This window comes from Propithecus coquereli, unplaced genomic scaffold (genome assembly GCF_000956105.1).
Source record: "Propithecus coquereli isolate 6110/MARCELLA unplaced genomic scaffold, Pcoq_1.0 Scaffold49, whole genome shotgun sequence".
Lineage (NCBI taxonomy): Eukaryota > Metazoa > Chordata > Mammalia > Primates > Indriidae > Propithecus > Propithecus coquereli.
This window is the reverse complement of record NW_012150729.1, coordinates 89,499-96,964: the sequence shown is the minus strand read 5'-3', so window position 1 is coordinate 96,964 and position 7,466 is coordinate 89,499. Positions and strand designations below refer to the sequence as shown.

The following is a 7,466-nucleotide window of genomic DNA, read 5'->3' as shown; positions in this document are numbered from 1 at the left end:
AATTAATTTCTTTCTAATTTTAGTAGAGACGGGGTCTCGCTCTTGCTCAGGCTGGTTTCGAACTCCTGAGCTCAAACAATCCGCCCTCCTCAGCCTCCCAGAGAGCTAGGATTACAGGCGTGAGCCACGGCACCCGGCCTAAAAGTCATTTTCTAACCTCGTAACATTTACTTGTTCCTGTATACTTACATCATTATCATTACTCTACACTTTCTCTGCAAGAAAACTTTTCAAACCACTTGCCCATTTTGTGGGGTCAGTTTAGTTAAAATTGGATATTATACTATATAAATCCATTGATATGGATAGAGTTCACCAAAAGTGAGAATGAGGGTACTGCTGTTAATTCTAGCAGGTTGTACAATGTCCACTTTCCCTCAGGCGACCACCTATAACTTAAATTGACAAGAGACTATATATACCAACCAGTGTCAACCCAAGCCTTAATTTTTTTCTGACATTCTAACATTTTCTTCCCTTCCATATTGGGTGATCTAGCACACTCTACTTTGGAGATCACTGTCTGCAACAATAATGAAAATGCTTTTTCTCACCCAAGAAGTTCTGAGTCACAGTGGTTGTAGGGTTGGTTAATTTAGCAGCTCAAAAAAGTCACTGTGGTCTTAGGCACCTCAATCTTCACACTCTGTGCAACTTGTTCTCTTGTGCTGACCACCTTATGTTTCAAATACAGCAGGACCCGCTAGGTATCACATACCTACTCATTAACCAGTCACTGGCAACAAGTATGGTTATTACTAAACCTAACTTGGCTTAATCAAGATTCATTCCCTGGGGTAGGGGACACATCCAGCTTACCCTTAAATACATGAACAATGGAAAACCATTCAAAAGCAGAATTATGGTACTAAGTACAGTTGATCCTCTATACCTGGCCTCTGCTTCCATATCCACAGATTCAACCAACCACGGTTTGAAGATAAAAAACAACAAAAAATAACAATATGACAATAAAAATAATAAAATAAAAAACAGAATATAACATTTATATAGCATTTACATTGTATTAGGTAATATAAGTAATCTAGAGATGATTTAAAATATATAGGAGTATTGGATAGGTTATATGCAAATACTACACTATTTTATACAAGGGACTTGAGTGTCTGAGAATTTTGGTATCCATGGGTGCCCTGAGACAAATTCCCCACAAGTACCAAGAAATGACTGTAATGTTATAAATTATTACAGCAATCCCCAATGAATCACATAACCACCAGAACAGGAGTGAGCCTAGACACAGGCAGAAGAACCATCCACACTGAGCCTGACTCCAATTTCTGAATCCCAAGCAAATGAGCAGTTGTTGACTTAAGCCACAAGAAACAAGGGAGACCAGACCTAAAATGCTGTTGTACTAGCAACCAAATATCCCTGCCATAGCATTCTATGTATGTAGAATGGTGGAGGGGTGGGAAGAACCATATTGTTTCATTTCCACAGATTTTTAAAATTCAAACATCTAGTTCAGAGTCAGCAAGCACTCAATAAATATTAATAATTGATGTTACTAATCCCAAGTAATTTAGAACAAAGCATGGCAGAGAGAGGGAAGTATAATGGGTTACATGGGAATAATGACCAACTCTTAAGTTTTTAGCAGTAATTCAATACCCCCTTACGCAAGAGCCTGTGTGCACAGCAACTCAGAGCCTCACAGAATGTGGACAAGTCCATTGCTCTCAAGACTACAGGGGTATACATCACAAGAACATTAAAAATGTTCATATCCTTTGCCATAGTGGTATGTTGCTATGACCAGCAATCCTACTTCTGGAAACATACTGCATTGGCTCTTTTTGTTTACCCAGCTCCCTCCCTCTTCCATTAACAATAACCTCCTTCTTTGTGGGGTACTGTGTCTCCCCACAGTCCCATCTTATGGGTCTCATCGCATAACTCTCCCTTGGTGGGCATCAGGCCAATCTGGATTCTCTCCAAGGTTCTCCCAAATTGGAACTAAGATCAAAAAGGCAGTTTCTTGCTGTGAGGTTTACATTTCCTCAAAAGCACGTGTACTATAGGATCCTATTTTTGCATGAGTATATACATAAATACACCCAAAAGTCACAGCCGAGCATTTCTTAGAGACTTCTCCACCCTCCAGCCCCCACCTCCCACCCACAGAGGTAACAAGCAGCTGTTCATGATAGGTGTGTAGCCCTAGGTGTGCTGGGGTGGAGCAGAGAAGGGGCTGAGTCACTGTGGCTCTAGGCTATGTGGCTGTACTTACTGCGTTCACATCTATCCACAACTGCAGATAGAAGATTTTTACTAACAAATTCCTTCAAGTTAGTGGCAAAATCTGTGCTAAAATCCAGGGACTATGTCATCCCTCTGTAACATTTTTCTGGTCCTTGACATGCCTATGAAGCTCTTCTTTCCAGAACATTCTTCTTTATCACACACATCTGCAAGAGCCCCTAAAGACAACACCTAGCCTAGAAGAGCAACCTCCATCAGCAACAAAGCCAAACCAAACCAAGAGAACCCCTTTCACTCTCCACAAGATAATGTTTCCTGAAAGCCTTCTTTATCAAAAGTCCTCTATCATTCAAAATCCATTCTTATAAGAAAAAAACCAACAGCCATTCTTGCACCTTGCTGCTCTCATCCCTTTCTGGTACACTGATAACAAAGTCTCCTACCTTCATTAGCAAATACTGTTTCATGATGCTCCCTTCTCCTCTCAACCATGCAAATGGCAACAATTTCAGACTCATCCCACACCTCCTTCCCAGTAATGGGAACCTATCAATGAGTTCTGATTGATATATGCTTTCTGAGGTTTCAACTCCACTGTCTAATATTTTGGAAAGACATTCCTCTGAGAACAAGTTTAAAAAGCTGAAGATACACAAGCTGCTCAGACATACAAGAGCTAGCATGTAATCTCATTTCAGAACCTGTTAAAGATATCCATACCAGCTTCCAGATGAACATCAAGCTGCAGAGTGCTCCTAACTAGACAAGCAGGACACAGTACAAACATTTAGAGACACAGTGAAAATGGGTCACCTGTAATCTACTACTTCTTTACCGTTAAACCAATAGCATAAGGGAAGGATTTATTTAGCACACAAAGTGCTGCAAAATCAGACTCATCCAGTCATCAGTAGAAAAAGCCCAAGAATGATGGCACCAGAAAAGGAATATTCATCTAGGTTTTGTAATGAGGCTAAGAGATACCAACATGAAAGGCAAATGCTATGTTCATTTATTATTTTTAAAAAGAGGTACAGATTTGAGAAGTGATTTCCTTAAGAATGCTGTCTGGGTTACCAGTCTGGATTATAAATCACATTAGATCTTGAAGCCTACTTAATAAAAAGAAGTTGAAAACAAACAAATAATTAGTTTGAGGTATGTGACTTTCTGATACTCTCTTGGGGAGAAAGTTTTATTACCATTATTAGTGAACTGTTTTTAATCCCTGAAATCAAAGCACAGATATTAACCCTGGGGTTCTCAAACCAAAATAACTTATAAATAAAATACTGTGAGAAATTACCACATATTAACATTAGTCTGTATGTCAGGTTTCAGCCAATGCACAAGTGACTCCATGGACAAAGAGAGGTATGGAGAAGGGAATAGGGAGAATCAGAAGATATAGGTTCAAGTTCAACTCTGCTATTTATGGATGACACTGGCCTAACTTATCTAACATCCCAGGCCTCGGTTAGGGTTCAGGGATAAAACATGCAAGTAAAACTGTCTATAAACCCCATAGCACTGTTCTAATATTACAGCACTGGCCCCAGATTTCCTACATTTCTCAAACTCCTGGAGAATCACAGAACTTTAGGGTTGCAAGACAATCCCATTTTAGGGATGATAAGGATGAGAAAACCAAGGCCCAGAAAGGCTTAAGAGCCTGGGGTCCTAGTTTTTCCACTGAAATATGCATTTCAAAACAAAGCTATTCTAGGGACTAAAACCCCATCTCTCCCCTTCGCAAAAACATATAAGCACGGTGCTTTATTTTGCTTCTGTAAATGTATTACTGTAACTTAGAAGTTAAACTAAACTTTTTATCAGAAAGATAAAAATAAAGCCATTTTTTTTATCTATAAGACTCTCAACCCTATTCTCAACCCAAGGGAGACAAAATCTTCACAACTGGGTTAGAAATGTGTAACGGAAACATCAACATATCTACCATTATTAACCTCCACCTATGCTGGCAGGAGTCATTATAATATGGATTACAGCTCTACTAGCACAGGATACTGGTTTTAATGTTCTCAGGAAGATAAAGAATTAACAGCCAACTCAGAAGAGAATGTTGCCTAAAAATGGACAATTTAATCAAGACAATGCCATTGTCTCTAAAATTCTGCCCTCAATCACCCAGTATCAAAAACCTACTATGGCACCAAATAAATTGTGTGTGGTTAAAAAGACAAAATGTTCTTTTTTCTACAGGCTGTTATGGGAAGCACAAAAAGGCTAACTATGAATAGTTACATTTTAGCTCCACTATGGACATAAATTATGATAATTTGGACATTCTGGTGGTTAAACCAAGAAAGCAGGAAAATCATTGCTTCCAAGTTCCAGCAAAACTTGGAAACAAAAAAGCTTGGTGCCAAAAAGTTAAATTTGTGGCACCACAATTGCAAGACAGGGTCATGAAAAGTGGCCTTAAATTTATTTCTGGGCTTTCCTGCCTCCACTAAAAGAAGTGACATTATTTCCCATCCCGTATTGTCAAATCACAACAGTCTGGAAGCCTGGACCAAGTTCACTTGGCAGGTAACAAGAACAACCCAAGGAGGAAGTCCTGAAGGATATCAGATACCATACTTACTTTACTCCCATATACTTTTCATTTTAAAGCAGCCAGGATATATTTATGATGCTTTTTGACTGATACCCACCAAGCATTCTGGCTGACACAAACTGCAAAAACTGGCATACTCTAGGGAAGATTCCTTGTGTGGTCTTTAAGCAGTTTAGATGAGTAAAACATTCAGACTACTACTATAATGAACACCTCTCAGCCACTCATAAATTCTTTCATTCCCAGCAATCAAGAAGCAGCTGTTCAAATTCAGGAATCTTCCTAGTGGCAGATCTGAAATACCTCCAGGCTGGCCAGAGAAGCTTCACAACTGCTTTCTTCTCCTTCCCCCCTCCCCGTCCCAGGAGTGCCAACCTGGCAGGAAAAACAGATGACCCAGGAAAGAAAAAAAAAAAGAGTAGCGGATCTGGTGATGCAAACTCCTTTCATTTCCACTACAGAAATACCAACCCTCTGTGCCAACTAACCAGGTTTCTCCTTTCCTCTCCCACCCCCACCAAACATATATTAACTTCTGCAGTCTGGTGCGTCTGGCATTTCCAGAGCTAGGGATCTTTCCAGAGCCCTTTCCTCAATGATTCTGAACCAGGAGCCTCTTTCTGCGCCAGCGTTTGAGGTCCATCCCACGTTAAGATTCAGCTTCCCTTTACTTTGTAACCCGTCAGAATGACGCTGCTCCCTCCCAGGGTCAAGTTCAAGATGAAGGTGCCCTCCTCACTTCCCCGAGTTGACTCCAGCAGGGAGAAGCGCTGAGAACAGTCCTATCACCTGAGGCACAGGGATCTGGGGCTGCCAAGAGTGGGCCGAAGCGGGCAGGGAGAAGACTGTCGCCGAGCCCGGAGTCCTCCGCCCCTCGCCGCGGTGCCGCATTTCTACCTGGCCATCGCCGCATTTCCTCCCGGAGCCTTACACGATAAGTTAGTTTTGAGAATCCCGGTTCAGAGACCTTTCTGCCTGCAAACATGCTACACAATACCTGGGGTTTCCTTCTCAGCCAGCCGTTCTGAAAAGCCGCTGCGCCAAAGCCGGGAGCCCCCCACAATCCCAATGCTGCGTGTCCTCATCCCAAAGTCCTCCAGGGAGAACGTGAGCCCTGACACAGTCCCCCAAAAGTGACCACTCTGCATCCAAGAACAAGGGGCTCACAATCTTGACATAACTCTGGTTTTTCTCAGCCCCCCCCCAAAGTCCTCAATGTCTAATTCTAACTCATCCCGCTCCCCACCCAAAGAGCGTGGATATGCTAATCGCAGCGTTCTTGGAAGCGAAGTAATAGACTTTCAGCCCAGACTGGGGCAATACGACTCCCACCCGCCACCCTACTCCACACCGGCTTAAGTTCGCTCGGCAACTCCGCGAACTGCGCACTCCGACACTCCGGGGGCGCCCTGGACCCCGTGGTGCCAGGCGCGCCTCTCCCCCGCCCCAGGTACCAGGCGCAGCCCAGGCCTTTGCCAAGCCCGAGGGCTACAGAGGAAGCGGGAAAGGGGGCGAGCAGACGCGCCGGGCGGGGGTGGTCCCGAAACTCCAGCGTGCCCCGCGTGTTCCCGGTTTCCCCTACCCCGGCTCCGCTGGAGCCCGGCGCGGTCGGACGCAGAGGAAACCGCGCAGGGAAAGTGCGGACTTCCCAGAAACGCCGAGACGAAGGCCCGGGGCGCCCAACATGTCTGTGCCTATGCCCGGAAAGCTCCCGAAGGGGGGAGGGGGCGCCAGAAACTTTCCCACACGCCTTTCTCCTCTCCCCGGACACCCTCTCCTCCTCTTCGGGACCCTCTCTTCCTCTCTGCTCGCCGGCAGCTGCCCCAGCCCCGGACGTTCGGAGGTCCGCGGCGGCGCCCAGGCGGCGGGACTTACCTGCAGGGAAAGTTTCCAGCTCCTCTGCGCGGTTCTCCACCCCCAGGGCCCGGCCTCGGGGCGCGGCCGGCTCGGCGCTCCGCGGCTGCCTCTCCTCCCGCTCCCGAGGCGGCAGCCGCTCCCGCAGCTGCCACAGCGAGGGCTGCTCTCCGGCCCGTCCCCCCGCCTCACTCGGCCCACAGCCGGGCCTCATTGGCAGCGCGAATCCCCGCCCTTGCGCGTGTTCCCGAAGGCACCTTCCTCTCGCGCGCCCGCCCCGGCCGCGCCTCCCGCGCCCCTCCCCGCCCGCGGCTGCCGCAGCTCCAGGGACGCGCTGTGGCGCGGCGCGCGAACTTTCCGCGGGGCGCGGGTGCGGCGCCTCCCCGCCCCTTCTTTCAGGGCCTGGTCCCGGCGGGGGGCACCCCGGCTTCCCTCGAGGGGGTGGTCCCCGGGCGCTACCCCTGGACCCCTCCGGGACCGGAGTGACATGGGCGATAGTCTTTTTTGCAGCCTCTTTAACATCAGTAAAGTGACCCTCCGCACTACTTTTTAAAAACAACCAAGGAGGACATATGGGAGCAATTAGCCGAGCTGGAGTTTCCGTGGATGCTTTAGGGTGGCTTGTGTGGCTTTCTTGGATTTTCTCTGCCTCAGTTAACTACACATACATACACAGAAATACGAACACACTCAAACACCCTCACTTTCTGGGGCCAGAATGAGCTAAGGGAGAGGAAAGGTGTAAGAAAGCATCTCCCTGGCTGAGCCTTGTTCTTCTCTGAAAGCGAATTAGGGACGTTCAGGG

At 46.2% G+C, this 7,466-nt stretch overlaps 1 protein-coding gene across 2 annotated transcripts in view; it reads right to left on the bottom strand.

The window, feature by feature from the left end:
* Positions 1-6,826, bottom strand: part of TANC1 (tetratricopeptide repeat, ankyrin repeat and coiled-coil containing 1) — a 226,127-nt gene extending 219,301 nt beyond the window's left edge. For both annotated transcript variants that reach the window (XM_012655855.1, XM_012655856.1), the window contains exon 1: positions 6,683-6,826. The gene's annotated coding sequence lies outside the window, so the exon portion shown is untranslated. The remainder of the gene's footprint in view (positions 1-6,682) is intronic.
* Positions 6,827-7,466: the final 640 nt, after the last annotated feature.